Raw genomic sequence first — 15265 nt, 5'->3', positions numbered from 1 at the left:
GAATGTGACATAATATAATGAGCCTGCAAGAGATGGAACTGGAGATAGTCCCCATACATCAGTATGAACCAACTCTAACTTTTCAGCCTTGGGTGTTTTACCAATCTTTGCAAAGCTGACTTTCTTTTGTTTGCCAAAGATGCAATCCTCGCATAGTCCGACATCAACACTCTTCAGATCCGGCAGTTTCCCTTTTAACAAAAGTGTCTTCATCCCTTTCTCGCTTATATGACCAAGCCTTTGGTGCCATAGGTTTGATTTTCCATCAGCATCTGCTGTAGTAATGATATTCTCTAAATTTGATGTTACATAGAGAGTACCAGTCTTCTTACCACGAGCAATGACGAGTGCTCCTTTGGTACTCTTCCATTCACAAATTGTAAAGGTTGTGCTATATCCTTCTCCACCAAGCTGTCCTATATAAATCAAAATTCTTTTGAGGCCAGGAATATGTCTTACTCCTTTCAGCGTCCAGGTGGTCTGGTTTGGCAACTTTAGTCGGATGTCTCCTTTTCCGACGATCTTCAAGGTTTCATCATCAGCTAGATGAACCTTCCCAAAATCACCACTAACATAGTTCTCCATGATTTCTCAGCATGGAGTGGAGTGGAAAGATGCTCATGAATCCAAGATCCATGATTCAATCGGACTGTTAACGCTTAGAATCATGGAATTACCTGTCTCCTCTGTCACGTTGGCAGATTCCTGTGCGCCAGTATCTTTCTTCGGTGCTCGGCAATCTCTTTTAAAGTGTTCCTTCTTGTCGCAATTATAACAGGTAAAATCATTCTTCCCCGTTCTTGATTTTTCCCTTCTGGATTTGGATCTGCCACGATTTGAATTTCTTTCTGAAGTTCTCCCTCTAGACTCCGTGTGTAAGGCTGAGGAGGTTGATGCTTTATCCGATTCTCTCCGTCAAATTTCTTCGCTCAGTACCAGATCCTGAACATCGTCGAATTTTAATTTGTTGTTTCTCGATGAGCTGCTGACTGTTGTAACAGTAGCATTCCAACTGTCTGGTAGAGATGATAAGAGAATTAAAGCTCAAACTTCATCATCGAATTTAATTTCCACTGAACTCAACTGGGTTGTGATTGTGTTGAGTTCATTTAGGTGTTGAGCCACTGATGCCCCTTCTGTCATCCGCAAATTGAATAATCGCCTCATCAAATGAACTTTGTTTGAGGTCGATGGCTTCTCATACATACTGGAGAGAGCCGCCATAAGACCCGTCGTGGTCTTTTCCTTTGCTATGTTGAAAGCAGCATTGCGGGATAACGTCAGTCGGATAACTCCGAGGGCTTGTCTGTCGAGAAGGGCCCAGTCTTCATTCTTCATAGCCTCTGGTTGTTTTCCTGAGAGAGGTTGATATAGATTTTTCTGGTACAGAAAATCTTCAATCTGCATCTTCCAAAAGCCAAAGTCCGCACCATCGAACTTTTCAATTTTCACATTCCCTCTGCAGTCATCGCTCTCACTCGAATCTGGCTTATTTAGATCGTTTCTGACAATTTTTACGAACCACCGTGTATTATAACACCTCTGTCGACAAACTCGTATCGCCGACAAAATTTTTACTATTCTCGAAATTAACTATTCACATGAATAGTAATGAATAGTAAAAATTGAAAAAATTCACAACCAAAAGCTCTGATTACCAGTTGTTGGGAAATAAACCGTGAACGAGTAATTTCCATATAACCAGATTAGTTAGAATGCGAAATAAAAGCGGAAAAATAATACCTGAAATTGATAACGGAGTTTAGCCAATTTTTGCCTACGTCTCCGGACTGCTGCAGATATTTTACTAAGAGAGAAAATTTACAGTTGTTTACAAAACACTCACTACTCATAAAAAAAACTCTCTAGTATTGGGAGAAAGAAATGATTTGGGATTTTGGGATGATTTTGAAGCTAAATGAGCTAGAGTATTTATAGTTGAAGCTTAAGGGCTAATCTTGTAAATACCCTAAAGTTCAATGACTCAATTTTATAATTATCTCTATTACAAAATAATAATAAAATTTAGTAGCCCCCCACTTGTTTTTGCAGCCGACGGTTGCTTGAAGAAATTTCAACAACGACATCTCTTACTCGTGTTTAATAAATACGAGAAATGAGTGTTATATTCATATTCAATAAGAAATACTTTTCCCCACCACTCGATGATATTCCTAAAAGTTAGATTATTCCATGCATACAGAGGAATACCACAATTGGAAACCATATTACTCTATTCACAAAAGAAAAATCTTTCAACAAGGGATTAATTCAGAAAATTATTTGAAAATCATTTTCAACTCAAACAAAGACATTACAACCTAGTTTCTTCTCGTTCAAACTCCAATAAAAATGAATTTTTAACTAGGTTTTGAACAAATACCCATTAGTACCTGTTGACACCCGTTTTGTCCAGGATTTTTATTGTTTTTGTTTTTATTTTTATTATTATAATTATTAAATATTAATTTAATTTTTTTTTAATTTTTTAGGTCATTATAAAGACTCAATTTGAGTTTAAGCCCAGTAACCTGAAACAAGCCCGAACCAAAGCCAGCCGAGTCTCATGAGCCAGTTGTCCCTCCTCAACCGTTGGAAACATACCTGCAGCAAACAAGGAGATGATTACATAACACTATTCAGCATAATGTGGGGGAAAACCATAAGAAACAACTGAATGAAACCGTTCGTGGAGAGAGGCATTCATCATTCGTAAAAAGGGAGTAAAGGGAGAAGAAACAAAAAAGGAGGGGGAACCACGAGAGGAATCAACAACTAGGGGGAATGAACCACCAAAAAAGAAAAAACCACTTTCAACGAGAAGAACCAAAGACCACAGACAGAAACGAAAAAGAACTGGAGATATATCAGTAATTCATCACCATTACGAGAAGGACCAGAGACCATTTTATTTGTTTTTTTACACAATAGAGCAGGAACTAAAAAAGTGTGTGTAAGATATTTCTTCGCTGTATATTCAAAGATCAATCGGTGTAATAAAGGATTCGGTTTTCTCTTACGAAAAGCAACATAAGAAATACAAGCAGGTTATTTTCTTTATACTTTAGATATACTAAGTGCCCATGTTTATCGCTTTTCTTTCGAAGCAGTTAGAAATATTAAGCTGGTCTCGATTTACCTATTATGCTTCAGGTATAGATTCAAATTTGTTTCAGGAGTGGCTCGCCTAGTCGTAGTTTCATTATACAGCAGTGTCGGTCGAGAGCGTAAGTGAGGGCTTGAGAGATTAAAAAATCAGAATATTGAAAAATATTTTAAAATTTCAAAGCTTTTTCGAAGTTATTAGCAAACAGTGGGTTTTCTTTTGAGGTGTGAAATAAAGGAAAAGTGTAGTGTTTTACCTGGTGCTTGGTCGTGTAGAATGGTCCATTGGAGGTTTTTTTCGGCTGTGCATGTTGGGGTCGAAGGTCGTTCTCTGTTTACGGTGGTTGGGGTTAGGGGTTGTGAGCTGCGCCGTATTAGATAAGTGTAGTAGACTTGAAAGTTTTGAAGAGAGAGAGAGAGTTGTTGCACACAATCACAAATCTCGTGCGTTAAACGTTACGAATGCTTTTGCTGAAGCCATTGTTAAATTGTATATTCGTTGGCAGATCTTGAGAAAGAGGGAAATGGAAATGCAAGAAAGGGAGGGGTGAGAAAGCCAATTGCGGTTGAGTTGTTTAGTTTAGAGTTAGGTTAGGTTAGGTTTAGGTTTTAGTTAGATTATATATTAAAAGTTTTGGTTTAATTATTCATTTGGTCACTGACGCTTTAGGGTTGAATTATAGTTTAGTCCTCCTAGGTTTAGTGTTAATTTGCTCTTTAGTCACCTACAGGGTTGCTTTCGAATTTAATCTTTTGTGTTTGTCCTGATTTAGCTATTTTCCCAGTTTTAATTTTAGTTGTAATTTTGTTGGGTTATTTAGGTGTAGATCCCTTGTTTATGCATGTTGTTTTATTTAAGTCCTTGGTTTAATTTTCAATTTGCATGTTTAATTTTATGTTTATTTAAATTTAGTCATTATTTTAACATGTATATATATGTTTTTTTAAATTTATAGTTTAGCATGTCATGCTTTTATTTTTATATTTGAGTCATATTTGTACATTATAGGTTAATATGCATGGTTTATAATTTTTAATTAAAATATATGTATATAATTTTTGTATTAGAATGTCACATTGTATGATGTTTTTAATCATAATACTTGTTTAATTAATTTGGCATGACATCCTTTTTGCACAATTTGTATGATACCCTCATGTGCATAACTTGACTCATATCAAATAATTGGATTAAGGGTAATACATTTTTAATTTAAAATTGTATTGAGTGGCTTGTCTTAACTCATTAGAGGGTCGTTTTGATGATTTTAAATTAAAAGTGTATCCCGAAAGTGAAACCTAAAAAAATGATTCGTCCCTTAAAATTTGGGAACGAAAGAAAAGGAAATGTTCGGTTATTTAAATTTTTCGAGAAAAGATTGCTACAACTCATCTAAGATATGGTCTCAATATTTTTAAATAATCGAACATTCTTTATCTTTCTAAAACGACTCGGTAATTTTAATTTAATCTATCTTGGGTGCTTTTGAATATTGTAAAGTTCATATTTGTTGTTTTATGGGGTCAAAAGTCAAATTAAGTTAGAATTTGTAAAGTTCATTGCAAATACGTTAATTAATCGACTAGGTATCGATTTAGGGCGTTGTGTGGGTGCTAATCCTTCCCCACAAGTAACTGACTCCCGAACTCGATTTTGGTAACACAGACTCTAACTTGTTGTTTTAATTAAAATTAATTTTTATTTAAAATGAAAAACCGTTTTTGGGTGCCCAATCACACTCTAATCAAATATTGGTGGCGACTCTACGAACCGTTTTTTATATCGTAAAGGAAATCCAAAATTTTTTGAAACGAGAGGTTTTTTAAATAACATTTATTTTTAAATTAAAAATCAATGGAAAAAGATAATTAAAAATGTGTGGTTTAAAAATTTCACCTTGAAGAAAAAATCGTTTCGATAGTACCTTATACGAGAACAAATTAATAACTATTATAGATTTGCAACAGTAGATCCTACAATGTATTGTTCTAAATGTAGTAACATCAATCACCCCTTCAACCTTCATTGGAGCCTTTACCTTTGAAATACCACCAACAACGTCAGAATATGATGGCTTATAAATTGATGGCTTATAAATTGATGACTTATGAATGCATGTTACATGCAAAATAAATGCACATGAGATCACATTGGATCTGTGGATTGGTGCTTGACAGTTGTAGGTGATCTAACACTTTTCTAGTGGTTATCTGTGTAATTCTGTTAAAACACGTGTGATTAATACTTTGTATATCCATTATACCATAATGTACATCATCCTTTTATACAATTTAAAAACAAACTAATACACTAACTAATTTCTAACTGATCATTAACTAAATAACAAACTTTCTAACAAACTTTTATCACCTCAAAACTCCCCCTCAAGTTGGTAGTCTAAAGACATCTTTGACTCCCAACTTGGAGATTAAATATTCATGCTGCTGAGTACCCAAAGCCTTGGTTAAAACGTCTGCTAGCTGATTTGCAGATGAAACAAATTCTGTACAAATCACCTCTTCTTGTATTTTCTCACGAATAAAATGGCAATCTATTTCAATGTGCTTCGTCCTCTCATGAAACACCGAGTTTGCTGCAATCTGCAGTGCTGCCTTGCTGTCACAGTAGAGTTTAACCGGCTGAAGATCTTTCACACCCAAGTCTACTAACAGACCTTTTAGCCATACAATTTCTGCTGCTACCATCGCCATGCCTCTGTATTCTGCCTCTGCTGATGACCTTGCTATGGTATTCTACTTTTTGACTTCCAGGAGATTAAGGAATTTCCTAATTTGACACAAAACCCAGTAATCGATCTCCTTGTCATCAAACAAGCTGCCCAGTCAGCATCACAAAAGGCTTATAGTTGATATTGTCCTACAGAAGACAACAAGATCCCTTGACCAGGATTCTTGTTTATGTACTTAACCACTCGAAGTGTTGCTTCCAAGTGCGAGCGTTTTGGTTGCTGCATGAACTGACTCAGATGATGTACCATAAAAGTGATATCTGGTCTTGTATGAGTGAGATAAATCAGCCTACCTATCAACCTCTGGTAGATTTCTTTTTCACCTTGCAACACTTCATCATTTATCTTCTTCCCATTATTCTTGATTAAACTAGAATCATAACCAGCAGTGGTAAGCTTAATATTTTGCTCCATAGGTGTACAAACAGGTTTAGCACCTCCTAATCATGTTTCTTCTATCAGCTCTAATGCATACTTCCTTTGGTTCAACAAGATCCCTTCATTAGATCTAAGTATCTCAAAACCAAGAAAGTATTTAAGTTCACCTAAATCTTTCATTCTGAAGCTAGCATGCAAAATCATTTTCAATTCTTCTATCATGGCAGCATCATTTCCAGTAATCAGCAGATCATCAACATATATAAGCATAATTACTATTTTTGTTCCCTTTGTTTTTGTAAAAAGTGAGTAATCAAACTTACTTTGAATATATCCAGCAGTTATCAAAGCTTCAGTTAACCTCATGTTCCACTGCCGAGACGCTTGCTTCAGACCATAAATAGATTTCTGCAGCCTACAGACCATGTTCTCCCCCTGGCTGCAAAATCCTGGAGGTAATGTCATGTAAACCTCCTCAAGCAAGTTCCCTTGAAGGAACGTGTTATAGACATCCATTTGAAACAGAGCCCAATTTTGTAAAGAAACAAGAGCCAAAACCGTTCGGACGGTGACCATCTTAGCAACAGGGGAGAAGGTTTCAACAAAATCCACACCTTCTCGCTGATTGTAGCCTTTCGCAACCAAACGTGCTTTGTATCGTTCAACCTCACCAGTAGACCGAAACTTAACCTTATATACCCATTTGCATCCAATGGGAACCTTTCCCGGTGGCAAAGGAACTACGCACCAAGTGTTGTTTAATTCTAATGCTTGAATCTCCTCTTACATGGCATTAAACCATAATGAATCTTTAATGGCATCATTATAACTAGTAGGTTCAACAATGGAAATAGATGAAAGAAAAGATTGGGTGTGAGATGGAAGATGAGAATAAGAAATGCTATTTGAAATGGGATGAAAGCTAGAAGTGGATGATTGGCAAGAAACATATTCATTTAACCAAAGTGGAGGCTTGGACACCCTAGAAGACTTCCTAACAACATGACCATCAGGAACAGGAACACTAGAAGAAGGAGAATTAACAAGTGGAGGAGACTCTGTACCAACAACAGCAGGACACGAATCATTAGAAGAAGGACTAGAAACAGACTGTTGAGAAACCGAATTAGGAGACACATCAGACAGAGGTAAATCAGTGACAAAAAACTCAGAATCAGAGACAAAGGGTTGTGAAGGAAACAACCGAGATGAAAGCTCAGGTGAATGAAAAGGAAAAGAACTTTCATGAAACCGAACATCTCTACACACAAATAAAATCTTAGACACAAGGCTAAACATTAAATAACCTTTTTGAGTATCCGAATATCCCATAAAAACCGAAGGAATAGCCCTAGGAACAAACTTGTCACGAGGCTTAGTTTGAGTAGCATAACCTAAGCAACCAAAGACCTTTAAGTGTAACAAAGAAGGAGGCTTATGATGAAACATTTCATATGGAGATTTCCAATTAAGGACAGCTGAAGGCAACCTATTAATTAAGTAACACGCAGCTAAGACACACTATCCCCAAAATTTAATAGGAACCCGAGACTGAAAACGAAGTGCTCTAGCTATTTCTAATATGTGTTTATGCTTTCTTTCAGCTACCCCATTTTGCTGAGGAGTGTCAACACAAGATGACTGATGAACAATGCCAAAGGAAGAGAAAAGTAAAGAACACTCTTTGTTGAAAAACTCAGACCCATTATCACTACGAATGGTTTTGACAGAAGACTCAAAATGATTAAGGACCAAAGATAGAATTTTCCTTAAAGAGATAATAGCATCAGACTTAAGTTTTAATAAGTAGACCCAAGTCATTCTTGTATAGTCATCAACTATTGTTAGAAAAAAATCTATGACCACTATGAGTGGAAATTCGATACGGACCCCATAAATCCATGTGAATTAACTGAAAAAGAAAATCAGAACAAGACTGACTAACTGGAAAGGGCAGACGAGTTTGCTTAGCTAAAGGACAAACAATACATGAATGAATAACAGAAGAATCTAGTTTACAATCATTCAAGGAGATATGATGCAACTTGAGAAAAAAGGCATGACCAAGTCGGGCATGCCAAACGGATGTTTTATTAGCAACAGAGGACATACAATGAGGTGTAATAGCAAAAGACACATTAGGAGCCTTAGAAACAGTACTAAGAAAAGAACCAAAAGAATGAAGAACATACAAGCCTCCCTGTTTCCTACCAATCCCCAGCATCTTGCCACTGGAGAGATCCTGAAAGATACAAAAGTCAGGATAGAATTGAACAACACAATTTAGATCAATGGTCAATTTGGAGACAGACAACAAATTATGAGTAAATGCAGGAACATATAAGACATTCCGTAAGCAATGAGACGAATCAAACCAAAAAGAACCAATGTGTGTTATAGGAAGTGTTTTACCATTTGGAAGATGAACAAAACGTGATAGGCATTCAACAGGATTACTCAAGCATTCAAAATTAGACAGCATATGGTCAGTAGCACCAGTGTCAAGAATCCAGGGAATAGAATTATTCATAGAAGCAGGTAAACCATCTTGAACCATACCTGCAAAATTGGCAGCAGCATTAGCACCAGAGTCACGAACATCTCTGTCAAGAAGCTCCAACAAACGATTGTACTGATCCGAGGTGAATATCGGAGCCAGAGGAGGAGACTCCGAAGAATTATCAGCCTGATTCGAATTAGCTACCATGGCCGAAGAGGCTTTCTTTGTCTTGGTGAACTTGAAGTCAGGAGGGAAGCCATTGAGTCTATAACACTGATCACGCTTATGGCCACGGATCTTACAAAAGTCTCACACACCATTAAATCGTCCTCGACGAGAATTAGCAGAATTGGAATACATGGCCACTGTATCAGACAGTGGTGAAACACCTGAAGAGAAACCACGTTGGGACTCCTCCTGAACCACCATCGAGTACGCCCGATTCACCGAAGGCAGCGGATCCAGAAGAAGAATCTGACTCCGAATGGCAGAATACGTTTCATTCAGTCCCATTAAAAACTGAAACAAACGTTGCTGAAGAACATGATTCAACGCTTGGGAAGCATCAACACAATTGCACGATGAGACAGAAACTAACGCACTGTACTCATCCCAAAGAAGCTTTAGATGTGAATAATAGGCTGAAACGGAAGAATCACCTTGAGTAAACAGAGCAATCTCCCGATGTAGAAAGAAAATCCGAGAGCCATCAACTTTACTAAATCGTTCCTTCAAATCAGGCCAAATATGCGCGGCCGTAGAAGCAAAAACCAATCCCGCCGAGAGATCAGCGCTCACAGTATTTAGGATCCACGAAAGAACGATTGCATTGCATCTATCCCACTGTGATTGCAGCAGTTCACCAAAATCATCACGAGTGCAATCGCCGTCGACGAACCCTAACTTATTCTTCGCCAATAACGCGATACGAATCGAGCGGCTCCACAGATTGTAGTTCTCGATTCCAATCAGCTGATGCGAGACCAGCACTGTCCCCGGCGTATCCGATGGATGAAGATAAAGGGGATGAGTAAAATCGATGGAATCCATGAAGGAAAAGAGGGGAAAAAGAAATGAAACTCTGGAAAGAAAAAAGAAAGGGGAAAAAATTAGAGAGAGTGAGATATCACACGAGACTTTTCAACTGATACCATGTTAAAACACGTGTGATTCTGATCATTAACTAAATAACAAACTTTCTAACAAACTTTTATCACCTCAACAAATTCCCTTACTATAAATGCTTACTTTTAAACACCGAATAAAATAGTATACTTCCAACATTTCTAGAAAAGTGGGAGGAAAAACGTGTAAAGCTAATATGGTATCAGGGTTGAGTGGTTCTGGGTACTTTTCTTCTTCTTTTATGTTCTGTTAAAACCTTGTCTGTGCGATGCTGGTGTCGGGGAGTTTTGGTGAGAGTGAGTTTACAAACAAAAGGGTGAGTGTTACCCTTGATGAGCATAATTTCCTGCTATGGAAACAACATGTTATGCTAACTATACGCGGTCACCAGTTGGGCGAAGTCAGGCCTCCAACTGCGACCGTCACTTTGACTGATGGTTTTACTGTCGACAATGATGCGTTTAAGGTTTATATGGCTCAGGACAACGCTCTTGCCTCCTGGTTAATATAGATTGTTAGCACTTCACTCTTGCTGCATCTCGTCGGGCGGAAACAACAGTTGAGATTTGGTTGAGAATCACATAGTTCTTTTCCAGTAAGTCCCCTTCCACCATAATGATTTTACACTAAAAACTCAAGCTCATGAGGAAGGGAAAGAAAATATGCGCTCATATATCTCGGATGTTAAAGAGATATGTGATGTGTTAGCTACTTTTGGTGCTCCGGTGTCAGAATATGAGCAGGTGGTAACCATTTTGAATGGTCTTTCGATGGAGTATCGACCTTTTGTCCCTGTTATAACCAGTAGTCGCGGGCCCTTTTCACTCGAGAATGTTGTTTTTGAGTTGTTCGATGCTGAAATGGAGAAACAAAATTCCGATCACCTGGAAAGCTTTCAGTGAGTGCTAATGTGGCTAAATTATCGATTGGTGATTCATCGGGCATTGAAATAAACTCGCCTAGTGTTGGTGCTCCCTCTACTACCTTGTTTCACTCATCGTCTTTGCCAGGAGGTCGTGGTCATGCTCAGAGTAATATGTATGGAGTCGTGGTCGAGGTCGTAATAAGTTTCAATGTCAACTTTGCGGAAAGATGGGCCATCTTGTTGATCGGTGTTGGTATATGTTCGATCAATCCTTTCTTGGTGTTGGGGTGATCGACATTCCAAATGAGTCTCATGGCTCGGTCAATCTTTCTTCTCGACTGTCGGTGCTTCTAATTCCTGTTCTTTCACATATGTTTGTGCGAAAGGACTTGAGCAACTTGGCAGTGCTCTTGTTGGGACGTTTGGTCAAGGTAACAATCCGATATAATAAGGTCAGATTTACCTTTTAGAAATTTGAATTCGGATTTGATGGGGTTGAAATTTTTAAGTCGGTGAGGTCAAGTCAGATAAGGTTTGGATGAAGGATGAATTTTTTTTTTTGGATCCGGTCTGATTTATATTTAAAAATTTGAGTTAGGTTAGAGTTGGGTGGAAGATATATATTTTTCACATTGGGTCGAGTCGGATAAATAACATATAATTTTAGGATCGGGTTAAATTCGGGTGAATGATACCTATTTTCATATCGAATTAGGTTGACCAAAACCCTGACCCTAACCCTAACCCTAACATAACCGGTTGTCATCCTATCTAAAACTTTATCTCTCATTAATTTGGTTTTAATATATTTAATATGTATGCGAAGTAAGATCCAATTATGATATCTAATTTTTTTTAAGTTTTACACTTTTTTAGGATCATTAGATAAGAGAAATTAAAAGTTGAGATTAACAGTAGAAAATGAAAAGATATTAACTACAAAATAATGAGTTAATATCAACTTTTGATTTCTCTCAATCCAACGGTTTTAAAAAGTGTAAAACTAAAACAGTTTTATACAGTGTAAGTGGATCTTATACATACATATATATATATATATATATATATATATGATAGATTCTTTATAGATATTATTTTTTTAATAGAGATTTTTATTAGTAGTTGTTATAAAATGGTATTTGTTTAAACTATTCTTGATTATTTTACAATGAACGATTAAATATTTATTAAAGATGATGTGTTCGAACCCAAAACCTTTAAGAATAACAATTATCCCTCTAATCATTAAGGTCGATTGGTTTATGCTGAGATATTATAGGTTGCTTTGAAAAATATATAAATTAAAAAAAATCAGCTTTTTATTATATTTTTAAAGAATATTTATTTTATCAAATGTTTAATTATATCTGTTAAAAATTCATTGAATGAATTATTTAGTAAAAGGGATGTTGATTTTTTTTAAAAGATTTGGCTTCAAACAATTGCATCTATAGGATATGGTACGTTGTCAAATGCCTATGAAAGTTATTAACAAATATTATCTTGTAACCACTCTAAACTAATTAAAAACTATAATTATATCTTTTAAAAGTTATAAATTCACATTTCAATTATATTTATCAAATAATTTAATCATATTTATCATATAATATTAAAAAATATATTTAAATTTTTATTTGATATTTTATTTAAATTTATATTAGATATAATTATATTATTTGATAGATGTATATATTGTATTTAAAAATATAAAAGCATATATAAAAGAAGAAATTTATTCCATAGATATGTTCTTAGAGTTGATTTTTTTCTTATTCAATTCTTGTTTGATCGCGATTATCAACAAGAACCATTTTAAGTGTCTAGAGTCTTGTAGGAAAAACTAACTTAACGAATCGATCATCTTCCACAACAATCGTATCAGTGATCCTATATAAGTTAATCCAATATTGTTTTATGATTTATCCTCTGAATAATACATGTTTTCTTCACTTTGATAAATAAATTATTTGTCTTACTTTGTTATCTAAATTATAAATAGGGTAAACTACACCAATGATCACTAATGTTAGGGTAAGTGTTCGTTTTTACCACTAATATTTAAAAAGTCACTAATGTTATCGTTTGTTATTAAACAGCCACTCGACGTTAACAGTCATTAATAGACGTGATGAAAAGTACAGCTGAACCGTTATCTACTGAGTTGGATCGTTGACCGACAACTGGACCATTTTGACATGCTCTTCTTCTCCTTCTTTTCTTCGTCTTTCTTTTAATTTTCTTCTCCTCGCCACTTCAATGGAATTTGTCTCATTCCTTCGTCACTAAAGCTCTTCGATTCTGATCAAATGCCTCCACGAAACAAAACCGATCAACATTTTCTTCTCCTCGTCACTTCAATGGAATCAAGTCCTTACAAGTTTCGATTAGATACCCAATCATTCTTTCAGGAAAATGATCCAAGATTGGTGCATGGAGAATCGGAGCCATGACGTTGAAAGGATCCCGACGCCGAGAATACATGTCAGCTCAGTTGAGGTCTCCGAGGTTCTGTTTTCGGTTACCGATTCGAAGAGACGACTGGACATGGTTTTTAGAACCGGACCGGTTAACGAACCGGCCATGCTACCGGTTCACTGGTTCAACCGGTCGAACCGGTCCGACCGGTCGGAAGAATCGGACGACGTCATAATTATTTAAAAACTTAAATAAAAATACCAAAAATATTTAATAAAAAATAATTTTTTATATCACAAGTCATATTCAAAGCAAGTCATAACATATATAAATTAAAAACCATAAAATCAAGTGAAACAAAATAATTCAAATTAACTACAACATAATATTTAAGGTAAAACATATTAAATAATAAATATAATTAAAAAATAAATTTGTGTCTAAAAAATCATAACAAAATGATATTGTTTGGTTTAATATTTTAAAAAAAACAATCTCACATGGCTAAGAAACATAGAAGAGCATCCCAAAAGTCTAAAGAGTAAAAATATGAGAACAAAACAATCTCACATTGCTATAAGAAACATAGAAGAGCATCACAACTAACTTCTATAAATAATAGAGGTAATTTGACATTCAAAATCATGGAGCCTTTTGGTGAGCATTGAGTGAACTATTCTTTCACTTCAATTAAGGTCGAATTTTAGGCTTCAATTGAGCTTCTAACTTTTTTTTTAGTTCAAGCCTTTTTGAGTTCAAGTTTCAATATTATATTTCGAGTTCGAGTTAAACTTGATAAATTTTAACTTGTGAGTTTGAGTGGAGTTGAGCTTACTTTTAAAGTTTTCAAGTTCGAGTTGAGCTCAACAATACTCGAGTTCGACTTGGCTCGTTTAACAAACGACGTTTGGTTTAATTTTTTTTTTTAAAAAAAATTCTGGTTTTTTCCGGTTTTCAGCCGGTCCGAATCGAACGGTTCAGCGGTTCTGACCGGTTCACTAGTAGCGGTTCAACCGGTTTAGATTGAACCGGACTAGGCAACGGTTCCCGGTTGAATCGGACGGTCCAGTCCGGTTTTCAAAAAAGAGCGACTGGACCAATGCGACTAAATTCCGCGACTGTCTAAATTCCGTTCATAAAATCAAGAAATGGGTAGCAAGCGAAACAGGCGATGCATTGTTGCGAACGATGCCGCGGGAATCCTCGCTGCTGCGTTCGACGCATTCGCATGCGACTCATTGGAGAAGAATGCCATCTTGGAGGAAATATTGTATTTAATGAACTAGATGTTCCCACTTGCTCGAGAAGCTCAATTGTTCCTTGGATCAAAACCTTCTTTGCGTTGCATGGTCTGGTTTTTGAAATCAAACGACATTTAAGTGAAGTAAAACTCCATTAGCATGCTGAAAGAGATGACCACTTGTGACCAGCTATACGGAGAACAGTTGGCCGCCATTGATGGAGTCAATGAAATCCTATTCAAGAGCTATGCGAGACCAAACAAGGGAAGGGATTTGCTTACGATGACACTCTGGTAATGCCGGTTCTGATGAAGAAGATATTGCTTGTTTCGGAACTGGCAACCGAGTACTCTGTTTCAGCCATATGGAAGTTAAGCAAATATGAAGAAAAGGTGTTGATGGAAGCTAGCTCTTCAAGTTGGTGCATTTCAAAAGCTTTTGTTGCTCATACAAGTTGGGTCCAGCGGTGAAACCAAAGAGAATGCCACTGAGCTTTTGAAATTGTTGAATCCTTACAGACCTGGATTGAAGTGTATTGATTCTCTGGATTTCAAGAACATCAAGATATCTTTTTGAATTTTTCTTCTTCTTAATTCTTTGAAAATCCAAGCTAAATGTGTTTGGGTTCATTCATTTGGGGTTCATTTTATTGTAAAAAAACTAATAGATAACATTTTTAGCCGAATAATTTGTTGTTTTTTTTTATATTTGATGGGGAAGAGAAAGAAAAGAATAAAAGTGAAGAATAAGAAAAGAAGAAGAAGGGGAACGGGTTGAAGAAGAAGAAGAAGAATCAGTCAAAATAGTCCATCTATGTCGGTCAACTGTTCGATTGTGTTTTCCGTCACGCCTATTAACGGTTGTTACATCCGAGTGATCATTT

The 15265-nt window shown here is 36.2% G+C and overlaps 1 pseudogene; it reads left to right on the top strand.

Moving 5' to 3' along the window:
* Positions 1-10520: 10520 nt before the first annotated feature.
* LOC120133684 lies at positions 10521-14958 on the top strand (annotated as a pseudogene).
* Positions 14959-15265: the final 307 nt, after the last annotated feature.

The sequence above is a fragment of the Hibiscus syriacus genome, unplaced genomic scaffold (assembly GCF_006381635.1).
Source record: "Hibiscus syriacus cultivar Baekdansim isolate YM2019G1 unplaced genomic scaffold, ASM638163v2 tig00110584_pilon, whole genome shotgun sequence".
In the NCBI taxonomy this organism is placed as follows: Eukaryota; Viridiplantae; Streptophyta; class Magnoliopsida; order Malvales; family Malvaceae; genus Hibiscus; species Hibiscus syriacus.
Note: the sequence above shows the minus strand (reverse complement) of the source record. Positions and strands in the feature narration are given on the sequence as shown.